This window comes from Lepisma saccharinum, unplaced genomic scaffold (genome assembly GCF_977018435.1).
Source record: "Lepisma saccharinum unplaced genomic scaffold, izLepSacc3.1 HAP1_SCAFFOLD_892, whole genome shotgun sequence".
NCBI lineage: Eukaryota > Metazoa > Arthropoda > Insecta > Zygentoma > Lepismatidae > Lepisma > Lepisma saccharinum.
This window is the reverse complement of record NW_028143548.1, coordinates 1-23,686: the sequence shown is the minus strand read 5'-3', so window position 1 is coordinate 23,686 and position 23,686 is coordinate 1. Positions and strand designations below refer to the sequence as shown.

Genomic DNA, 23,686 nt, shown 5'->3' with positions numbered 1-23,686 from the left:
TGTTTTTTTGGAAGATTTAGATTTTATTCCGAAACCAAGCTAAATTTTTTGTTTTGAGATGAAAGCTCAAACTATGTTAAAGTAGGCAACTGAAGATTTTCATCAGTAAAAAGCAAAACACACAAACAGAGATTGGATTTAGGGAGGCCAATGCCCCTTGTCTTCACCACACCATCAGAAGAAAATTAAAAATATTCTACACAAAATGCTGTTCTAGTAAGGCGCACATATGAAGAGTTTGTGGAAAATCACATTTTTGCCTCCCCATAAAAATGTTAAGTTCGGCGCATGGATATACGCGTTTTATTAAAAAAGATATATAGTACATACCTGAGCAAATGTTCTATTCTGGTAAATTTCACATATTAGGTGGAAACTTCTAAAACACAGCAAGTTTTTTTATTAAAATTTAATCCATTGTTGGTCACTTCTTGCCACTCTGCACGAAATTTTTTAACTTGTTTCCGCGGTGTTTTTTCATCTTCCGATAATTCTCCACGACGTTTTCTATAAAAAAATAAAAATATATATTCTGGAGTTGCAGATAGTTTCCTTTGCTTCCCTTGTTCTTGCGTCGTCAAAGACGGGCCAGCCTTCCACCAAACACTCGCACACGATGAATAACCCACCCAGTGTCCAATGAAGACTGAAGTAAAGATAGGTTTGCGACAAAGATAACTTTATGGTTTGCACGTGTACTGTTTGAGGCAAAATTCAGAGAACCGGGGAAAGCTTAAATAAACAATACCCTCGGACTCCCACTCCCATAAGGGTGAATGGCCAAAGACCTCTGGTCCCAAACGGTAGCCAGATGTGGGTCAACCCAAATTCCACCCTTCCTCTCAGAACAAAGTATGCGACAAAATAAAAATAAAAATAATAAGTTCTCATTTTCAAAACTGGAATCTGTTATAATGTTTAATATAATTAATGTTTAGTCTGTCTTAAAATTTCCCTGAAAATTCGCTATTTTTCATCGATTTTCCCTTTTCCCTTTTCACTTAAAATTAGCTCCAAATTTCCCTTCAAAAAGGGAAAGTTCCCTTCATGTGGCAACACTGTTATGCACAAGGACATTTTGATGTGACGGCGGCTGCACGCATGGACAATTTCCAGTGATGGCGATAAATTATATATATTCTCCATGCTATCGCATAAATAAAGATAGAAAGTTATTTAAAACATTTATTGCAAAAATATCCTTGACATATACATCTGCAGGTATTGTGATATTATATAAATATGTAAATTGACAAGTTATCCGAGTTAATTGTGTTGTACACAAAAAGACGGTGGGAAGGAGTAGAAGAAGAGGAAGAAAAAGCGACAGTTGGCGGGAAAAAACGGTAACGAAAAGAGCATTGTGGTGAAGGGAGGAAATAAAATATTTCCGTGGAATTTCGGCGGTCACACGTTTGCGGGACGAAAAGTGAGGATGGTTTCCATACCGCTAATGGACGATGAATGTCTGCAGATAATAGACAACGATGATGCGTAAGTTAAATGATGAAAATATCAATACACAAACAGTTTGCCTAGGGGGTAGTACTTTACTATACCGGAGACACCTGTCAATGATTTATTTCGCAATTTTTTACATCGCTAACGTACTATTCTGCATTGCGGAACATTTCTTTAGGTGAAATAATGAATTTCTAACGAAAATAATGTATATTTCTTACAATAACGAGTACTTACTGTTGTTCCTTATTTCCCACAAACCTTCCACGGGCAGCCCCAAAAACCATTGACGTTAGCCCAAAAGTTCACGATAGCCCCACGAACCATCACAGGGACGAGGTATGCCTACTAGGTTAGGTTAGGCCTGTTAGGTTAGGTTCCATTAGCACTCCTTTTGTTCAATTTAGCATATATGGACAATACGACAGCGTATTGTGCTCTCGTGCAGAAGGCAAATGCGCAGCAGCAATAGCGCGTCGGAAATAGATTTTCGTAGAAAACCACATGCTTTCGCATTAAAATGGATCAAAACTACATTCCCGAACATCAACAACGCTACAGAAAATGATTTGCGTAAGTACTTTCTCCTGTAAATTTGAAGAAATCCGTCTCCGGTATAGTAAAGTGTTACCGTTCATGTTATCTAAGGTATATTTCAACCCAAAATACACGGGTCATGATATGTATATTTGGTGAGATATTCTGTTCTAAGGTTTTTATGTTCCTTACAGAGGTAGAATACTTCGAGTGTGTTGTGTTCGCGACTAAAGTTGTTGCTTGCTAGCATTTGATGTGTCTATTTCTCGGAAAATATTAAAGATTCTGGAGATTCAAATTGGGGTTTCTGACGTCACATAATAATTCAAATAGTTCCTTGGGATAGCTGATCCTCCCGTCAAATTTCCTCCCACCTGCGATTTCAGGCGCTGCGAGTGTGACCTGTGGGGGGCTTCCTGCAAAATAAGGTGATAACAGTGAGAACTTAGGTTGGAAAGGAAATTGTAGGGGATGTCGCATTGAGATGTCAGGTGGATTGTTTAAACCTACGGGGTGCCGTCTTGGTTAAGTCAGTGAAAATACTGGTTGTAGTTCTCAGATCTCCTGGAGCGTCACAATCTGAAAGCAGAACTTCTGTATTTTCCGTCAAAGAACGTGCTGAAGCCAACTGCAGTGACATCACTAAAATTACACCCAATTACTTTAGTACCAAATAATCGAGGAAGTGGTGCAGTTCTCCTAAACACTTATCTTCACAATATGATTCGCTTGTAGGATGTGTTGATAAGGTTTGCAGAGATGTACGCTACGAAAGACATGCAAAAAGGAGACGTGCCCTAAACAGGCTAAAGACTAGGCTGCCAAAAAAGAGAAAAATATATAGACGAAGGTATATACAGAAACTGCAAGCAATGTTTCGTTGTTGGAAAACATATTCGATCGTTTACAAAGAAGAAACACACGTCTGAATAATGAAGCAAATAAATTAAAGATTACAAACAACCTCTTTCAACCTGCTTTAACTAATTAAAGAAGTGTTCAACTAGTGCGAAGTACGTAGTGAGCCTAACTGATTTGTTATGTACATTTTATGTAAGTTGGATTTATAATTATTACTAACAAATTTATTTATTTAACACAAACCGATGTTGATTGTGATTTGTATGTTCACATTATTTTGAAAAACGTTGTCGGAAATGTGCATTTCGAAGATCGCGTATGGACTTTCACGCTATTGGAAATGAAATTCACTTACATCTTCAATTCGAGTTACATAGTGCTGTATGCACGATGGTAAATATTGCATGAGTGAATATTACACCCATCATTGAAATTTTTGCAACTTTGTCCAATTTTGGTATTTTACAAATACATTGTGGTTAATTTGGTACTCAATATAAACCAATGGATGCTACATTATTTCTTTGTAGTACATTTCTGTCAAAAAGAGCAAGATCTATGATTACTGTAATGCAAGTTACTAGGCTTGTCCGGAAAGTAAAGTTACAAACCAAAAATAAGACATAAAAGAAATGTATTGCTCGCAACTAAAGTTACATTTCATACATTGATACACAGGCTATTTCTCCACATAAGTGCCACCATTGTTCAAACAATTGTTCAGACACGGAGCAAGTTTTTGTATCCCTGAATTGTATAAATCCGCCTCCTGCATCTGGAACCAAGTTGTGACTTTTTCCCTGACTTCATCGTCGTCGGCAAAGTGTTTTTCACCAACATATTCCTTGAGGTACATGAACAGGTGGTAGTCGCTGGGTGCAAGGCCAGGGCTGTATGCTGGATGGTGAAGGACCTCCCATTGAAACTTTGCAAGCAGATCCTTGGTGACATTCGCTGCATGGGGCGGTGTTGTCATGAATAAAGCGGATTCCACTTGACAACATGCCTCTCCGTTTGTTCTGAATTGCACGTCGAAAATCTTTAAACGTCTGACAATAGGTTTCAGCATTAATCGTTCTTCCAGGCGGCATGAATTCCACCAGCAGGATGCCGTGGCGATCCCAGAAAACTGTTGCCATCAGCTTGCGGGTTGAAATTGACGTTTTGAATTTTTGGCTTTTGGAGAATGGTTATGGCGCCACTGCAGTGACTGCTGCTTGGATTCAGGCGTATGGTTAAACACCCATGTTTCATCACCTGTCACAATGGAGTCCAGGAATGCATCTCCCTCTTCTGCTTAGCGAGTAAGAAAGTCCAGTGCATATCCCAATCGTTTGGTTTTGTGTTCGTCAGTGAAATGTTTTGGGACCCAGCGTGCACACAACTTTCTGTACTCTAACCCACTCACAACTTCATGAATAGTGGTTTTCGAACTGTCAGGAAACATCACACACATTCTCGAATTGTCACCCACCTATTCGCATGCACCTCTGCTTCAATACGATTGCGAAGGTCGTCAGTGATCACGGACGGCCTCCCACTTCTCTCTTAATCATGAACATCACGTCGACCTTCTGCGAAGGCACGGCACCATTTCACCACATTTTGACGATTCATTACGTTCCCGTACACAGTCACAATTTCTCGGTGGATTTCCGATGGACGCTTTCCTTGCGACTTCAAAACCTGATCACGGTGCGCACTTTGCACTTGGCGGGATTCGGTATCGTCGCTGCCATTTCCAACGCGTGTTCCTCGCACAAGACTCAGCGCAGCACATACGTGTCACTCCCAATCCTCGTCGTATGGATCAGGGTTACTGCCAGTGTTGCCAACTTTGGTACACATTTTTCCCTTAACGTGCAAATGTGTTTGTATCTTTACTTTCCGGACAAGCCTCGTACTTCGTTAATGTACAAATGTGTGTCGCATATCAGCCTTGGAGTATATTTTCCGGTTCTACAACTCAGACACACATGGAAATGGAAATGGAAAATCTCTGGACAAAGTCCTTTAACGAATAATAATTCGTACACTTGCACGGTCAATCATTGTGAGTTCATGTAACTTTTCTCCTTTATTGTTTAATTAAACTAAGAACTAAGATATTTTCATCGATATTCTCAAAGCGTTTCATTTACTGTGTGATCATAAATCTATTTATATAGGCTCGAATTAGTAGGTTAAGACATTTAACTTTGATGTTCCTAGCACTCATCAAGTATTTCGAGTAGGTTAAGTTAGTTAAATTAGTACTTGTACACTTTGGCTCATCTTCTGCACGCGTGTGTATGTAAAGTTCTTAATATGAAAAATACTTTTCAGAACTATGACAACGATAACTTGCAGCCAAATTTGAACCAGAGAAATTTAAAATATATGCAAATTACAAACTGGAATTGCGTTTTCAAAGTCTGAAACTACTATCTTACAAACTATTTCGTCATTCTTCCTCCACATATAACTCTCCAAAATTTCTTTGCATGTGGAACTTTGATCCGTAAATTATTGTACAGTAAATAAATATATGAAGAAGGTTGGGGATTCTTTCGAATTCAGAGTAAGTTTCAAATGCAGAGTAAAATTTATCTAGATTGTATATTGCTCCTTTCACTTGCTAATTTGAAAAATAAAGTTACATTATGGAGAAAGGTAAAGATTGGATTTTAAGTATATCAGTATTATTTTAATACTTTCTGATGTTATGTAAAATTTGAAATTTTCTTGGAAATTATTGCAACGTTCTGAATGAATAAGAAGGAACGATTCAGACCGAAAACTAAATATTAGGTTGTTGTACTGCGTTGTGTTAAGCGTTGTAAATAGATTATACCGGACTACTACCGGATTAAAATTTACGGATATTCAAGAGTTGGTCTCCAATTAAAAGTTAACCAGTAGAACCACATAAAAACTAGTTACATCAAAATTCAGCTTATTCAATTCTGTGTCAATCTATAGTTACCAATTTTTATTTCGATTATGCCTTCTATTTTTATCGTGAGAACAAAATAGGATTTTTTTAGTTTGGCAAACTATCGCTTTCTTTGAAATTCTATAAATAAAGAACGGGTGTTTTTTATTTATAGATTATATATTATATATTTTATTTATTTGTTATCCAAACTCTAATTTCCATAATTTATAAGCCGATAATACTCCTGTGAAATTCTGTGAGGCCAGTAGTACCTCGGAGGCCTCTATTGATCTCCGTGGGGGAGTTGTTAGAACAGTGCACTACGATGCCAGGGGTCCCGGGTTCGAATCCAATTGGGTAAGACATTGATTTGTCCTTAATGAGGAAATTGATAATTTAGTAAATGTGATTGTATATGTGGAAACAAAGATTGATTTGCTTTATTTTACTTCGCTTCTTGTGCCACTTTTGGCTAATTTGCGAAGATAGGGATGAGTGATGAAATGGATGAATGAACATTCACAAACCTCCATGCCCAGGCCAGGATTCGAACCCGGACACCTGGCGTTCAAGCACGATGTGCTAACCACTACGCCACAGAGGCCAGCTTGTGGAAACAGAAAGAGAACGACGTGGGGGGGGGGGGGAACTACCGCTTATGGGTTTTCCTTTTATATTTAAAAAAAATGACAGAAAAGCAAAAATAAACCAAATCTGTCGATCAATTATTTCTTTTTAACTCTTTCACTATGCAATTCTTCTTTAGCATGCAACGTTTTTCATTAAATTCATAATACGATTTATGAAATCTGAAATGCTAATGAGAACAAGGACAACCTTCTTTGTAATATTGCATGTGCAATTTTCCCTCTTTTAAAAGTAGCATGTTTTAATTATGTTACTAATCATTAAAGGAATACCTCAATACCATCCCGAAGTATGATAATTAATATATTCCCCTCAAAGTAATGGAACACTTTCCCTCTCTGAAACTCGCATAGAAATGATAGCGGCCGTTTGCTTCGGCCAAGCCCCGAACGAACATAACCGAAGGGGCCCCCAAGCCTCCCACATGACGTCACGCGCTCGTGCATGATCGGCAATTTTCGGATTGCGCTACCTTATATATTAAGTTACCTTCATGTACTTTCACTTGTAATGTTTTTCACACTAACCTGTATCCTGCATAACAAATAACGCCAACAAAACACCTGATGCCGCACTGCCATACAAATCCTCCAAGGAGGAAACACACAAAAGACTGGCTAAACAAAAAACAGCCTCCCGGAGGGGACAGTAATCCCTTCCAAACCTTACCCGCTCCAGCCAATGAAGGGGCAAATCCATCTCCCACACCCTGTAGCAGTTGCAGGGAGTGCTACTAGACCAAAATTCATCCAAAACACTCATCTTCTCAGAGATACCAAACACACAAGAAAAGTCAGGTCCCAAGGGACGAAACTTACAACAACAAAAACCCAATGAATGATGATGATGCCAACAATTCTTTTGAGGAAATGGAGCGTGCGCATTTGAAAGACAATTTGGCGTATGAATTGATCAGTATTTAAATAATATACGATATTAAAGAAACTTTGAATACTTACACAATTTAGTGTTAACATGTTGCATATGTGTAAAATATATGTTGTAAATGAAAGGTATACGTGACATATGTACAAAAAGAATAATGTTCGACATGCATATTCTTTCTAAAATACAGTTTGTGTGCTTGTTTTCCATTATTAGCTAATATGAAATTGAACGTGTAATGGTAATCTTTAAATGCTATTATTATTACTACAACTACCACCACTATATTACTATTATTGGTACCAGTTTCATAGATCGGAGATACATTAAAATCGCATATTTTGTGTTTCGTATGGTTCGTACTTACCAATTGTGTATTGCGGAACATAGTTCAAGGTGCCATTATGCTTTTTACACGAAAACAAACACATTTTTTCACATTCTCAGTGTTTTTTTTATTCCTTGCTTAGCTTCCTGAACACACAATATGGCAGGCACATCTTAACTCACGTTGTGGGTATGCAGACCCACCTACTATCGTGTTCGTCACCGGTGGAAATTATGCATTATGCATGGGTAGCTGAAGGATAGTCCCTCGAACCATTCACGGATAGCCCCACGAACAATTTCCGATAAGGTTAGGTTAGGTTTGGTTACATTAGGCAAGCATAGTAAAAAAAAAGGCAGTTTGAAACACTGACATGGGCTTACATCATCAAATGTATGGAACATCCGGTTGTCGTAGGGCAAGCAAATGAATGAAAGCAATGGGCAATTGTGCGTCGGTGAGATATTTCTCTTGAAAAATAGTACAGTAGAGATATGCAAAAAATAGGTGATAGGTGGAACTAATTCCCACAAAGACGGGGATTGAATTTTTTAGTTCGTTCTTGGTATCTTTTTGACATACTAAAAGTCTAGAAAAATGTGAGTGCGAATTGATTTTTTTTAGTCGCCATATTGAATTGTTTTAAAAAAATCATAAGAAATCGTGTGTGGTATCAAATTACGGAAAATTTCTTGCTGAAAAAGATTATGAGATTGGTTTTAAAAAATAAAAATAAATAACAAAAACAAAATAGTGGCCGAAAAACTGAAAGCTTATGCAGTGTTGAACAAAATGCATTTTATATTACAAATGCATATGTATCTTACATCTTACATAAGAGAAAAGCTAAATCTAATAGTCTTCTTCAGTTTCTTCTAAATCACTTTCTTTCAGTGCACTATTTGTGCAATCTCTACCATAACAGTTACAACATATCTCAGTACATTCCACACCATAAAGTCGACAAGTACATCTAACACTACCACACGGCTCATTTGTATCAGTTTTGCAGGTGCAGCAGATCATGTGTAGTAATAACTCTAGTGCAGGGCTCATTTCACATGTTATGGGCTGTAGTTTGTCTCCTACTTTTTTCCAACCCCACTCTTCGGGATTGGCAATATTGGTGTTCATAGTTTTCCAACAAAGACATTGTAAATGTATGCGGAGAAGATGATGAACAGCATCCATCTTCATAGGTGGCAATCTTGCAATATTAAATTCACTTTTGGCATTTTTTTTTTTCTCAAGTAGAGATTATATCGTAGTAGGTTCAGAGTCTCTGTCTTTGGATTTCCACCGTACAATGATACCAATGCTTTGGTGCCAATATCTGTGAGTTCCTTTCTGTTTGCATTTTCAGATCCAAACAGAGTAGCGCAAGTGCTAAATTCCTCACATTTCCAAAAATGTCGATATGCTGCTTATTTACTTTTACCAAATAAGGAGCTTGTGGTATCGCATCCAGTTAAAGCATGTGTGTCAGCATTATCTGTAGCATGAATCACAGTGTTGTCATTCACTTAAATGTTTCCCAAGCATTGTTATAAAGCACTGTTTATTTTCATTATTCGAAAGAAAGGGTCCTTTGCCAATAAGAAGTGGAGAGCTCTCAGTAAATTTCACTGTTACTGATGATTGTTTTGTGTGTATCTGATGCTCTACATCGAGATGGCATATAGTTGTAACACATCTGAAAATTTCCCAGTTTTTGGCCATGGCAATTTGTGTAGTAGTGCACCCCCGTCAAGAACATACGATGTTTCCGCAGGTAACATGTAATTTAAACTATTTGCTATGTCATCCAAAGTTCTTGCAACGTCATTCGTCTTGGGAATCATCTCGGTACTTCTTTGGGATCGGGTCACCTTTTCGAAAATTTACGCTGCATCTGCTGCTGGTAAATCATTAACTGATAGCAATCGTGATTGAACATTGGCTGACCATAAATCATTTCTGTAGTTACGCACCTTCATAACATAATTTTGAAACATTACTGTACGGGCCTGTATAACGCCAGATTTAACCCGTTTCTCACTGTCAGTAATAAAGCGACCACAAAGCAAACAGTGTTCTTTAAATGTAAATGTTGGTATATCCGACATTAATACTCTACTGCATCTGGCTAGTGCTTCATCCTGAGTAGCAACTTCAATTTCATATCACTCTTGATATTATTTGGATTTGTGTACAGGCGGCGTCATTCGACATGGACACTCACAGGGTGATCAGGTAATGGTTCAAATAACTCATGGATATTGTCTTTTCGAATTTTACTTGCACTGATGATACCTTGTATACCTTTAGTAGACAACTTAACACACTTTGAAGTTTCGCTTTTTCTTTCAGAGCACAAGATATAGTTCCTTTCTGCCATTTTCAATTTCTTAGAAGACGTCAATACATGAAGAAGACACCTGAAAAAAAAATGGAATTTAAATATTTTTACACACCTACTTCATCTTTATAAACATTTTACTTCTAAAAATCATTATTATATTATTTTCCAGCGTGAAATACCGTGTAATTTGTTACCACACATGACTTTCTTTAATTTGTGATGTTTTTCAAGATGGCGGCCAAAAAAACTTATTTTGCACACTCAGATTTTTCTAGACTTTTAGTATATCAAAAAGATACAAAAAACGAACTACAAAATTCAAACCCTGTCCTTGTGGGAATTAGTTCCACCCAAAAACCTATATCTCCTGTACTAAAATACATGATTTCCCGATCAAATATATTCCACAATGAAAGAAAATACCTCGACGAACGTTCTAAACCTTGGCGAAAATAATTTCCGTAAGTAGTTTCTTGTGTAAAATGGAAGAAATGTGTCTCCGATGTATGAAACTGTTACCCTATTATTATTATTGGCACGTTTGTCCTGGTACTTGACCCCTCCTCCAGATAAAAATGTGTAGTAAAATTTGTAGTTTCGCCTCTGCTCACAAAGAACACACATGCCCAGGCTCTGGAACCCCTGGCTTCGTATTGTGTTTTGTAACCATTCCACCATGGAGGTTGGCTAGTGAAAGATGTAGGACAGCTTACTGGCTCAAATTATTATCAGTCACATTGAAAATGTTATAGTCTTTCACATTTTTTATTTTGGTTAGAAAGCGTTAAAATTTGTAGTTTGATAATGGAGTGACTAGCATTGTCGATTATCAGTGGTTATGCAGTATTGCAACCTTCTTCATCGAAAAATACCTACTTTCGTGTTACTGATTATGTATATTTTTTCAGGTTCGAAAACCCCACGAACCATTCATGGATAGCCCCACGAACCATTCATAAATAGCCCCACGAACCATGCACGGTAAGGTTAGGTTCAGTTAGGTTAGACAAACATAGTTAAAATTTTCTTCTTCAAAATTGTCATGTTCTTGGAAAACAATGGTGTGCTTGGAAACACTGACCAGGGGTTACATCATGGCACGCACGCAACATTTGATTCATGTAGTGGAAGGACATAGAGGCAACAGCTTTTGTGCATTGGAGAGACATTAATCTTCAAAAATACATGATTTACCGGCGAAATAAATTAACCACGACCTTTCAAAATTGTACGGAAAGTCAGTTCGGTAAGTACTTTCTCCTGTAAAATTGAAGAAATATGTTTTGCGGATACGATAATTTTACCAAAATAAGCACTTTTGATGTAATAAACTTGCGTTTTGTGCAAAGCGACAACATTATGCCATTGTTTCCATTATGTACCTGCAGATGGCGCGAGCGTCGAAAGTCACGGTCTCGCCAGTATTTCCAAACGTGCCTTTTTTTTTTAACTATGCTAACCTAACCAAACTTTGCCGGAAATGGTCCGTGGGGCTATCGTGAATGGTTTGTGGGGCTATTGTGCATGGTTTTTGGGGCTATCCGTCAATGGTTCATGGGGCTATCGTGAATTTTTTTTTGGGGCTATCCGTCAATGGTTCGTGGGTCTATCGTGAATGGTTTTTGGGGCTATCCGTCAATGGTTTGTGATGACATAATGAACATGAAAGTAGGTATTTTTTGGTTAAGAAGGTTGAAACACTGGATACCCACAAAACACAAGCACGACGCGCGATAATCCACAACTGTGCACGCCATATTGTATGTTCCGCAACGGAAGAAAGGAACCAAAAGAATTACTCGTAATGTGAAATATTGATTTTATTTTCGTGTAAAAAGCATAATGGCACCTTCAACTATGTTCCGCAATACACAATTCGTAAGTACGAACCATGAGAAACACAAAATGTCCAATTTTAATGTGTCTCCGATATAACGAACTGTTACCCATTTCTCTTTGCAAATGCATCAAATATGATAAGCAACATAGCTGTGTGTTATGATATCCATTTTATATAAAGGAAAAGTTAATTTTTAACCGTGACTGTTTGCATGATATCGTTTCCATAGCATGTTATAAGCTATATCGCTCTCAGAATTTTAAACGGCAGTAAAAGTAAATGATATTTGCAACTGCGAAGCTATGAATGGGATTGCATACATTAAGGACAGAAGATGTTATATTTCGATTGCTTGTAACATCGAAAGAAGAATTAAACGAGCAAATAGTGACAGAAAAGTTGCTTGCCTTGATGTCCTGTACACACTGTAAAAGTTGTCGGTGTTGTCAGGTGGCACCCTATGAATATAGGTTCAAGGAAATGACAAGTAGAAAAATGCTGCAGTGAAATAACTTAAACTTGGCTTGACGATTCTTTTAACCCCCAATAAACTGATTTCTTCAGACACTGAATTGAAAAACTACCCCAGTGTTGGTAGACAGCCATAGACAATGAAGAAAAATATATTACCTATAAATTTATGTCTTTTGTTCATCTGAAATTAGTAAAAAATAAAAAATAAACTTTTGCCACTGTAAAAAAAATTCTACAAACTTATGCATCAGCCCAATAATACATTCAGTTGAATGGTCATAAGTAGACCCCAGATTTCCATGTAATATCAATGTCATAAGTAGACCCTGGATTTTCATGTAATATCAAAGTACAAAATATGTACATAAATATGTAACAATAATTGATAAAATATGTATCTAAATATGTAGTCATAGAACAGGGTGTCTACCAGTCAAGAATGTTAAGAAATCAAAAGGTAGGTCAAGAAAGTCAAGAAATTGTGCTTATGGTCAAGAATTTTGCTCTTCACAGTACAGTGAATTTGCATTGTTTTGTTATGCAGGTAATGGACAAAATAATATGAACACCTTGGTTTGCAAAGGCCTATATACACCGTCGTGGAAAAGGAACAACACTCAGCAGAGATTTCAACCATCTAGTGGCGATAAAAGCAAACATATCAGTCTATCAGAAGCTGGTGTGAGAGTTGCATGCAAGCAGTCAGCTATCCGTCAAATGCAGGTATGTCCGACCTTTCAGACTTCAAAAGAGGCATGATCATAGGAGCCCGCCTGGCTGGAGCATCTGTGGCAAAAACAGCTACACTTGTTGGTGTAGCACGGAGCACAGTGTCAACTGTTCTGACAGCCTACAGACAACATGGAAAGACAACGTCTGCAAAGGAGAATAGTGGGCGAAAAACAAAGTTATCCAACAGGGATCGACGTGCGTTGAAGCGAATAGTGACTCGAAAGCACAAGACAACACTGTCCCAGATAACCGCAGAGATGAACAATCACCTCCAGGACCCTGTATCAAGGAAAACCATTCAAAGGGAGCTGCATTCTGTGAACATTCATGGCAGAGTTGCCATCCCCAAACCGTTGGTGACTCCACGTAATGCAGTGACACGAAGAAGGTGGTGCCAAGAATTAGACACAGCAGCAATGAGAACATGTGATATGGTCGGATGAATCGTCTTTCACATTATTTCAGACAACAGGACGTGTTTGTGTGTGGAGAACTCCTGCTGAAGCATTTGATATTGACTTCTTAGTGCCTACTGTGAAACATGGTGGGGGGTCTGTGATGGTTTGGGGGGGCTATATCTTGGAATGGTGTTGACCCACTTGTCGTCCTGCGTGGGAGAATCAACGCAGAGAAGTACTGCACCATCCTGGGTGACCACCTCCATCCCATGGTTCAGACTTTGTTTCCCGATGCATGCCCCATCTTCCAAGATGATAACGCCCCTATTCACACTGCTAGGTGCGTTGATGCATGGTTTGATGAGCACAGTGATGAGGTAGAACATTTCATCTGGTGTCCACAGTCCCCCGATCTTAACATCATTGAGCCTTTGTGGGGTATTTTGGAGGCCAAAGTGCGTAATCGGTTTCCACCTCCAATGACACTTTCGGAACTTGAGACTGTTTTGTGCGAGGAGTGGCTACGTATTCCAGTTCACACTGTACAGGACCTTTATTTGTCTATCCCACGTAGGATACAAGCTGTCATTCAGGCAAGGGGGGGGCAACCCCCTACTAATACAAGTTTTCTGCAATTGCATTGGTGTTCATATTATTTTGTCCATTACCTGTATACCTGTACTGCAATTTGATAAAAGTGAATGTTTGAAAATCTAAAATTGTATTGAGTTGTGCTTAAGATTTGTTAATGTTTGTTTCTTAAGAATTACATTCTTGTATGTGTGAAGTTTTGTAAACATATTAAATAAAGTAATGTGGCCATTCCCTATCCAGGATGAAGTCAGAAACATTAATTTTTACATGCATTAATAATTAGCAAGGGTAAATAAATCTCTTCTTAAAGTACAGCTTTAGTTTTCATCTTAACCGGCCTTGTGGTTGGGACTATTATTGAATAAAAATATCTAGTTTCTTAATTTTCAACTACCTAAGTAGGGGCAATTAAATGAATGTTAAGAAAGGGGGAAAAAGGTCAAGAGAAAGGTCAAACAAAGTCATTAAAAGTCAAGAATTTTGGATTTGTTATTTTGGTAGACACCCTGTAGAACATGTAATATTAATAATAATCGAGTGTCCAAGCAATTTCAAGAAATCTTAAAATTATTTTATTTGAACATGGAGAATATGTAAATATGTAAGAGAGAGAGCTCTTACTAGCTTTCAATACAAATTGTAAAAAAATGTGGATATCTTCAAAGCAAACTGCGTATTTACTCAGTGGCACGTAAATTTCAATTGGATTTTTGAAACACCATATTTGTATATGATCAACATTTTTTCAAAAAAATTGCATTGCTTTATTTCCCTAATTTCTCCATCTCACGATCTCATTACTGAAGGATCCGGGCTCGAGCCCTGGCCTGGGCATGAGTGTTCCTTTGTAACCACTCTTCATCCGTTTAATTTAATCAACGTTCATCGTCATGGCAGAATTTAGGTAAAGTGATGGAAAAGCAACGCTAAAGAAAGGGGGGAAAATACAAATAATTTCCTCCCAATACATCTGCAGGGCACTATGAAATCGGGAGTCCAGAGTTCTCTGTTTATGATCGTCCCTTGTGACTTCCATAAGCTCATTAGCTACTTTTCGCAATTAAATCTATATAGCTAGAAAAAGCGATGAGAGGTGGCAAAAATTTAATATATTAGAGGAGATAAACATGTTAAAAAACACACTTTTTTCTACTTTCTTCAGTTATATTCATTTGGTTCTGGGATACATTTTTCATTCCAAGTTATTTCATTATTCACTGCAGAGTACAACACATAGAAACAAGAATGCGCGCTCGTCACAGGTTCGAATACCGGCCTGAATTGTTCTTTGTGAGGTCCCTTCATCAATTTCATTATATCATCACTCATCCTCATTTTCGCGATAACCAAATGTGGCAGAAAGATAAAGTAAAATAACCAAACCAACAACAACAATTAGAATGCATGTTCTCTTGCCTAAATTATCTTATATGTATGTATGCACAAACGCGAAGTATGAAGGGGAAAAATTAGCAGGGTGGCGACAGACCTGGAAAACCGGGAAAAGTCAGGCAATTTGAGGTGTCAAAAAAAGTCAGGGAATTTCGTTTACATTGACTTTTTTAATTTTTTTTTATTTATATATTTTTTTATTTAAAGATATCGTTATGGAACTCTGCACGGGAAGAGGAAATCTCGTTCATAAGTTTCAGCCTCAACTTTTAAGCCCCTTTTATGCGCAACATAAACACGGCGCCGGAAACCAGTGATGGCAGGAGCAGAGGGAGAGAAATTTCTCTCGCCCAAGCTTCTCGGCGGGAATTTTAAATTCAAACACTCTTTAAAGGAAAATTGTTATAACTCGGGCACTATGTTAGCAATCTACTTCGGATAACTTTTGTTTTGCAGCTAAAACATCAGCGCATGCAACCATGTACAACTCAGAACACCGGACCAAGGAAGGGGGTCTTGGGTGTGGCACGTCCCCAGAATTTCACTGGAAAAAAAAAAACATAAAAATGTGGAGTTTGCCCCCTCTTCTCCCGCTATTTGGGAAGAAGGCGCGAACTTTAGTATTCCTTTCAAAGAATGGACGTTTCTCAAGAAAACGTGACATGTTTCATGTTCCTGGGTGCCATACATAATGAGCCAAAATGTGAAACTCTGTTCGGAAATGTGGCATGGATATGTTACGGAGAAGGGAGGAGGTTGGTCATCAATATGAATTTCTCAGGCTTGCTCCAGACCTGTGTCAGAGTCTCCGCCCAAACATAAGTGTATGAAGGTCCAAACAGGACATTCATTTCGTAATCAGCACCATGACATCATATGGTATCATCGGGCCAGTACGACCTTACTCTGATGATACCATATATCCAGGGTCGATCCCCTGCGGGGGTGAACCGGGATGTTTTCCACCTATTCAAACTGCTCAAGCGCCCACCCAGCATCACATGAAGCTCGTACCTTGAGGAAACATTGAGGGATAAAGGTAGCCAGGAGCGTGCTGCTCATCACATCACCCCTACCTTCAGCCGTGATCAAGAAAGTGTGGGGCCCTACACCCCTACTATACACCTTCATGGAAAAGTGCAGGGCAGCACTTTACTTTTACTTCCTCAACATCTATTTCCAACATATCAAACTGTTACGAAAATACCTAGACCATGTGACCTACAATTTAAAATAATAGTTTAAAAGCCAATGGAGTATTATGTTTCAGTATATTTGGCAGATAAATGTTCTAAAACAAAAACGTGAATTTTGGGAAACGTAACACTAACAAGTCAAAAAAAAAGATAATGCCAATTTTTGGTGCCATAATATATCTGTATCTGTCACGTGAGATTGATTGATTTTTATTTTTTGGGTGCGTCGCCACTTACGGTCATTATGCACCCTTCAGTATATATGGGGAAGATTTCATTATCTAAAATACTTACCTTAAAATTAAAAAAGGTGGTATGGAAAATAACTTTCCCAAAATAACTTTCAAGATATCAAACTCTCACGAAGAGGCGTAAGCCATGTGACTTACAATTTGAAACAGTAGTTTAAAAACACCATGAAGGTATAATTTCAGATATTTGCCAGAAAATGCGCTAAAATTAAAATGTGCATTTTGGGAAAAAGAACACCGTATAGTAAAAAATAAAAAATAAGAAAATATACCAATTTAAAAAATATATAAAAAATATCAAGGTCTCTACCGATTAGGCATGAATAAAACAAGAATATCAGTTGTAATTAATTGCATTAGTAACAGTGAGTCCTAACCTAATATTCGGCATAATCACCACCGTTGTTCTGGCATTTGTCGTAGCATGGCACTAAATTTTGTATGCCCATGGTATATGTGTCTGACAGCAAGGACTGGAACTATATCTACCGCAGTGTAGCTGTCAAATCCTTGCCCTGCCAGAAACTTCTTCAGTTAAACAAAGAATGAAAGTTTGTACATTCAAAGCCAGGGCTGTACAGGGAGTGGTCCAAGATCTCTCACCTGAAGTGATGCAAAGGGCCCATGTGTACTCAGCTGTTTGGGGTTGTGCACATTCGATTGGCCTTCTGTGAATTGTCTGCACGACGTCCGGTCTGCACACCTCACACGACTGCTGGTGGCTCTGTGCCAAATTCTAAGTGTGCAATGTAGGCTACATCGCAGTTGGTGAGAGACTGTATGAGAGCTGTAGTCTTTAACCTAGAACTGTCCTAAAACTGCTGCATTGCAACTGTACCAGATTACAGCTACATGTCACTTCTTCCTGCCTGCATGTGTGTGTGTGTCGCTCTCCGACCACTAGTGCTGCGTATAGGCACCATTGGAGCTTTTTTCAGGATGCCCCTCGTATATGAACTTTCAGAAGCTTTTATTATTAGTGTGTTCCCGTTTTAATGTGTGGTTAGCTAAATTAGGTACCTATACAATGCAATTCTATAAATTCCTTGCGTTAAATTTCTAATACCTACATACCCTTTTCGTCAGCATTAATGGTATAACTGCATGTTGTCAGTTTCACAGTACTTCACTTGGATATACTGTACTGAAGCAGAAATCCCATTGATAATGTAAGGAAATATGACACTTTATTTTGTTCGATTCAATTGTTTCACTTATGCAAGAGTTAAGTTGTTTGCTTTACAGAGAAGAGAGAAGTAGCTTTATGCATTGAAAAATGAGTCCGCACTCATGGTTCTTGCAAGCAGAGGGTTCCAAACCTCAGTGGCATGGGCGTCCGGAAGGGGGGGGGGGCAAGGGGGGACCACGGCTCCCCCTGGAAAATTAATGTGTACCTAAAAATTATATGATTCACACAAAATTTCATTTCAATCACAGTAATTTATGTTAATTATTATAAATTCGTTGAAGAAACATGATAATTTCATACTGAAACTGTTTTTTGAGGGGGCATCACTATTTTGGAGGAAAATATGTGTTCTTTGCCTCCCTGGAAAAAAATTACCTTACTCGCCCCTCCCTGGGAAAAATCCTGCGGACGTCCATGCTCAGTGGAAATATCAACATATAATACCGAGAATGTATAAGGAGACTGATAAATTACAAATTGTATTTCTTAGAGCCAGCGTATTTTCGGAACAGCTATGAGGTTTTCTTATGCAGGAGCTCGAAGCGAGTCGCACAAAGCTTTCTGCAGCTGTGGGGGAGGAGGAGGAGGAGAAACAAGTGATGTTAGCGCGTGTTATGCAGTGTTGCAAGTAAACGAAGGAACGGCGGCTGACAGTGACACAAAGCAGACATCGGACTAGAAAGGCACACGCAAAACAATTTAATTTAATAAACTTACCTTGTGTATTGTAATGCCGCAAATGTCATCGTGAAACAAAGTTGTTTTTTATTCCAACTGCTCAATGTCATCAAGTTCGGAATCCGAATCTGTCATGTCACACGAATCCTCATCGGCACTTGAAACAGAATCGTCTGCACTGCTACTGCTGTCACCAACACTGAAAGCGAGACGTTCAATTTCCGGTTCCAGCAAACCTTCCAATCGAATGTATTCTTCCTCAGCCTTTTTTACATTGCCGCAACAGGGCTCCCATTCCTTCTCGCCAATTTCGGCAAACACTTCCTTGCACAGTTCCCAGACGTCGTTCAATTTGAAAGTGACATTGCGATTGGCAACATTTTGTTTACATATCCCCCAAATTTTCTCAATTGCGTTCAAGTCGGGATGATATGCGGGCAAACGAAGAACAGTGTGACCATGCTCACTCATTATGTCATCTATAACGTAAGACTTTGTTTTTGATTTGTGTAGTTTTATGAGACTGTACAGTTCAGGTTTAAACATATCATTAGTAAAAGGTATCCCGTTTTTCAATAACCAGTCTTGCATTTCACTTTTTCTACTATTAGAGGTTGGGCTTCTTTCTTTCTGGACATTGTGATATGATGCATTGTCAATTACTAATACTGAATTTGGTGGTAAATTTGGTATTAACATTTCCCGTATCCATCGCGTGTAATTGTTTGAATTCATTTCTGTATGATAATCACCAGTTTTTTGACTAGACTTGAATATCAAAAGGGCGTTCGGGATAAAGCCATTGTGGGTGCCTGCATGAACAATAATCAGGCATTGCCCTTTGGATACTGGAGATTTTAGGCCCTGAACAGTGTCGTCACACCATGCTTTGGAGGTTGTGTGAGAGCTGTGTATGTATGTTTCGTCGGAATAAATAATAGGCCGCTCTTCCCTTCGATATCTACAAATTGCACGCAGATAACTTATTCTCGCATTGCGAATATCATTTCTTTCAATAAGTATGCGCCTATTACTCTGCACTTTCTTCCACCTGAACCCGAGTTTTCTAAAAATCTTCAACAAACTAGACGCCTGCCCTTTAAACCCTATTGAAGTCTTTAATTTAGAGAGCACAGATTTTACTGTAGGCACTTGTTTGTCTGTGGTATAGAATTCGTTTATTGTCCTTCGAACAACGCACATATCGAAATCATCAATATTTGTACATGGTCGCGGTCTGTTTTTATTTCTACGTGGCGTGCTATATGACGAGGATGTTCCCGCATTAACCTGTGAACTTTCCTTTTTAATTGATTTTATTGTATTTACAGAGACACCAGTTGCAGCACAAACACGGTCCATCACTTTCTTCAGAGGCAACTTCAGATCCTTTTGGTCGGCTTCCTGCTGCATAAATTTCAATACGTTCGCGACAACTTCACGCGTTTGTCCCTTAAGTGTCCTATGATATATTTTGGAGTGTGTAGGAGGCATATTCTTCACGTGAAACGTAATTGAAAATAGCACTTCTACCCGGTCTTCAACAAAAGATTGTAGAAAACAACAATGGCCCGGCAAGAACGCGAAACTCAAACACCCGATCCTATCACCTCGAGTTTACACGCACAAGTGATTTCTGAGCATTCTTTCTGCGCAACTTGCTACGTCGTCGCATTCACGAGTGGAATTTTAGGCTCGCTGACTAGCAAAGTGAAAGATCCTGTAGCTGTTCCGAAAATACGCTGGCTTCTAATCATTCACTCTTATCTCACTTAGTCGTAACTTTAAAAATAATCAAGTAATTTATTTTAAACTTGCTGCGTATGACAAAATTCCGAAATCCTTCCCTAGCTTGTGAATGGTAATAATTTTCCAAATTCACTATTTTGTAGTTTGAATTCAAATCATAGAGAATAGAGAAATTAAGTCAATTTCATAGAAGATAATATTGGTACTTAACAAAACCATACGTGGATCTGTATGAGTTTATTATTTCCATTTGCAAAAACATCGATTTAGTTTAGTTTGTAATTGTCAGGGAAAAATGTAAATTTTGTCCTGGAAAACCTGGAAAAGTCAGGGAATTTCATTTCTGCTTGTTTGTAGCCACCCTGATTAGGTATGTTATTTTATGTTGTTATTATTTATTGTTACTTCCATTGTTGTTTTTTTTTATTTCCATTGTTATTACATTCTAATGTAAAATGGCCAAAGCTGTATTTGGAATTCTCTGGCAAATAAATAAAATAAATAAATACATCCGTATTTATGACTGTTTAGCTTACCAATTTTTTTATTGAGGCCAAATTATTAGTATATTTAAATAAAACATTACTAAAATGAGAGCGAGAGAGAGTGTGAGACAATATTTGTTATTTAATTATTATATATTCCATATTTGAAAAAAGAAAAGAAACTAACATTTTTGTCTGCACAGAATACAAGTAAAACTACATCCCATATTATACATACATATTGTACAACGTTTAAAAAGTTGTGTAAATACAGAGAACATAAGTACTGCAGAAAATTTTCCCCCGAGTTCTTTAGAGGATTTACAAAGGAATCGAAGGGAAACTATCCCCTATCTGTCCTATAGGAGATAGACTGGAGGACCTGAAACCACGGGCTTTCAACCATTGGAGCAGGGGTAAGGGAGGTACAGGCAGAAATCTTGCTTTTCCCTTCGAGGGGGTTGTCTATACCTGGATCTGGTAAGGTGGAGGAAGAGCCAGCTAGGGTATCCAGGCTTGTCAGCTGATCACATCGAGGGATGAGAAGCACGTTTAAAGAAGTGTTGCATATGAACTGAGGCTTGAAGACAATAAATATTATGATTTGAAAATAATTAGAGACGTGAGATTGCTTGCGTAGCTACTCCTCAGTGCACGTCACTGCTCTTAGACCTGGACTAAGTTTCAACACATGTAGCAGAATGGCTGATGCAGTAGCGATCTCGACGATACAATTTGTGACACCTACCGAATGTAGAGGGAAGGTACTCAGCGTGACAGTACAGTATGTTGAAAACGTTATCTGGGATTCAAGGGAACATTACCACCTGGGTCTTGCAGACCCAGCCTGTTCATTCTAGGGTAAAACTTATTATAAAATGTGAAAACTTGTGCATCTTTTGTTCTGATGTCTGATATGTTAAATAAAACATAAATTTATTTATTTATTCCCTTTTTAGATATGGCTAGATGGAGTAAACATAAAGAAAGTGAACGTAACCTGGCTCAGAAGGTTTCACACTGTAAGGCACGAAGCAGTCGTTTTCGAAACTACAGTTGCAGAGAACATAAGGTTCGGAAAACAGTCTGCCTCACAGGAGGAAATTGTGGAAGCTGCCAAAGCAGCAAATGCTCACCATTTTATCATGACTCTTCCTCAGGTTAGTAGTACTACATATGTAGTATTTATGTTTGTATTGTAATGGTGGGCAATATGGTTATGATGCTTCTAACTGCAGCCACAACATTCTGTGTTTAATGTAACAATTTCTGCACCTAAATTACATGAAAATTTCCTGGCATTGTATAATGTCTAAACTTATTTTAAAATTTATGCTCCTTGTATTCTAACATCTGATGTGTTAAATGAAACACAATAGGACTGAGTATACATATAAGGGTTTGTATAATGCAGACTAGTGATGGGCAACATCGACTAATTTCTTCACTCACGTAAGTTTTTTATACTTTTTATACTGTAAACGCACAAATTTTCAAAATGTACATCTTTTATACTTTAAGTACTGAGTTGCAGTACACAACGAAAATCATATGAAAATTTTCAAAAGTGAATGATTGCAGTCCGTTGTCGGACAAGAGAGCCTTGTACATGGAAAAAATTATCTCGACTTCCACCGACACAAGAGGAGCATACTTGAAATGAACATCACTAGCTGTTAAGTCACTTTCAATTCCATGGAGTGCAACTTGCTTCACTGACAAAATATCCAATACAGAGCACAAAACTTTGTATCCCTTGTTTTTTTAACAGTAATCCCTCTGGCGACAATGTATTTACTGATAGAGGGGAAAATCACATTGCTTGAGTTGAATTGTTACACAACAGCTTGAATCAACAATACTGCACAGAATTTCTTTGTTACTTCAAATACAGTTGTTCAGAACTGTTCTGAAGGCACCTCTCTCCTTCAAAGGGTTACATTTGCATGTAAAATGCCCCTTCTTTCACCAAACTGTAGAAAAATGCATAATATGATTTTTAAAAGGCCGAAAAATGACAAACAGTTTAAAAAATGACCTTTACTCCAAAAAGGGTCAAAAATTGCAAGGAATGCCCTAACAAAGGCATCCCAATTTATTCACTTATGTGTAAAACACGTTCCTATCTACTTAAGCAATGTTTCTGCCTTACCAAAAAACAGATGCATTTGCATCAAAATCGTAGGCCTACTGATGAGGAACAGAAGCAATGTTTGAAAGTTCAAGGAAATACCCACTTACAAACACAAAGAAAAGAGTTACATGTTAATGTAGTTAGGTTACATTTGATGATTTAATTAGATAAAATATGTCATTGAAATTGAAATGTGTTCATATCTTTGTTGTAGTTTTAGTGTTTTATTTTCATTCTTTTCTTTGGATGCAGAAATATGAAACTATAATCGGAGGTGGGTCATGCTTGAGTGGTGGGCAGAGACAATCTATAGCCATTGAAAGGGCCCTGGTGGGGAGTCCAGAAGTACTAATTTTGGATGAACCTACCTTGGCATTTGATAAGTCTTCTGAGGCAAACATATTAGCTTCTTTGCTAAAGGTATGTATTTGGATTTCTTATTTTGCAAGCCAGCCATTACCAATACTCAGTGTGTCTATTGCTGATTATTATCTAACACACTTCCGGGGCTTTGATGTAGTAGGTAGACATGCTGTTATTTTTTAAAATATTATTTTGAGTGTAAAAGCAAAAAATAAACGTACTTTGTTACAATG

The 23,686-nt window shown here is 38.0% G+C and overlaps 1 long non-coding RNA gene across 1 annotated transcript; it reads left to right on the top strand.

The window, feature by feature from the left end:
* Positions 1–1,371: 1,371 nt before the first annotated feature.
* LOC145983417 (uncharacterized) lies at positions 1,372–23,504 on the top strand. Its single transcript, XR_014441250.1, has 3 exons — positions 1,372–1,494; positions 21,916–22,116; positions 23,343–23,504. It is a non-coding gene; the product is annotated as an uncharacterized LOC145983417 (long non-coding RNA).
* The last annotated feature ends 182 nt before the right edge of the window (positions 23,505–23,686 follow it).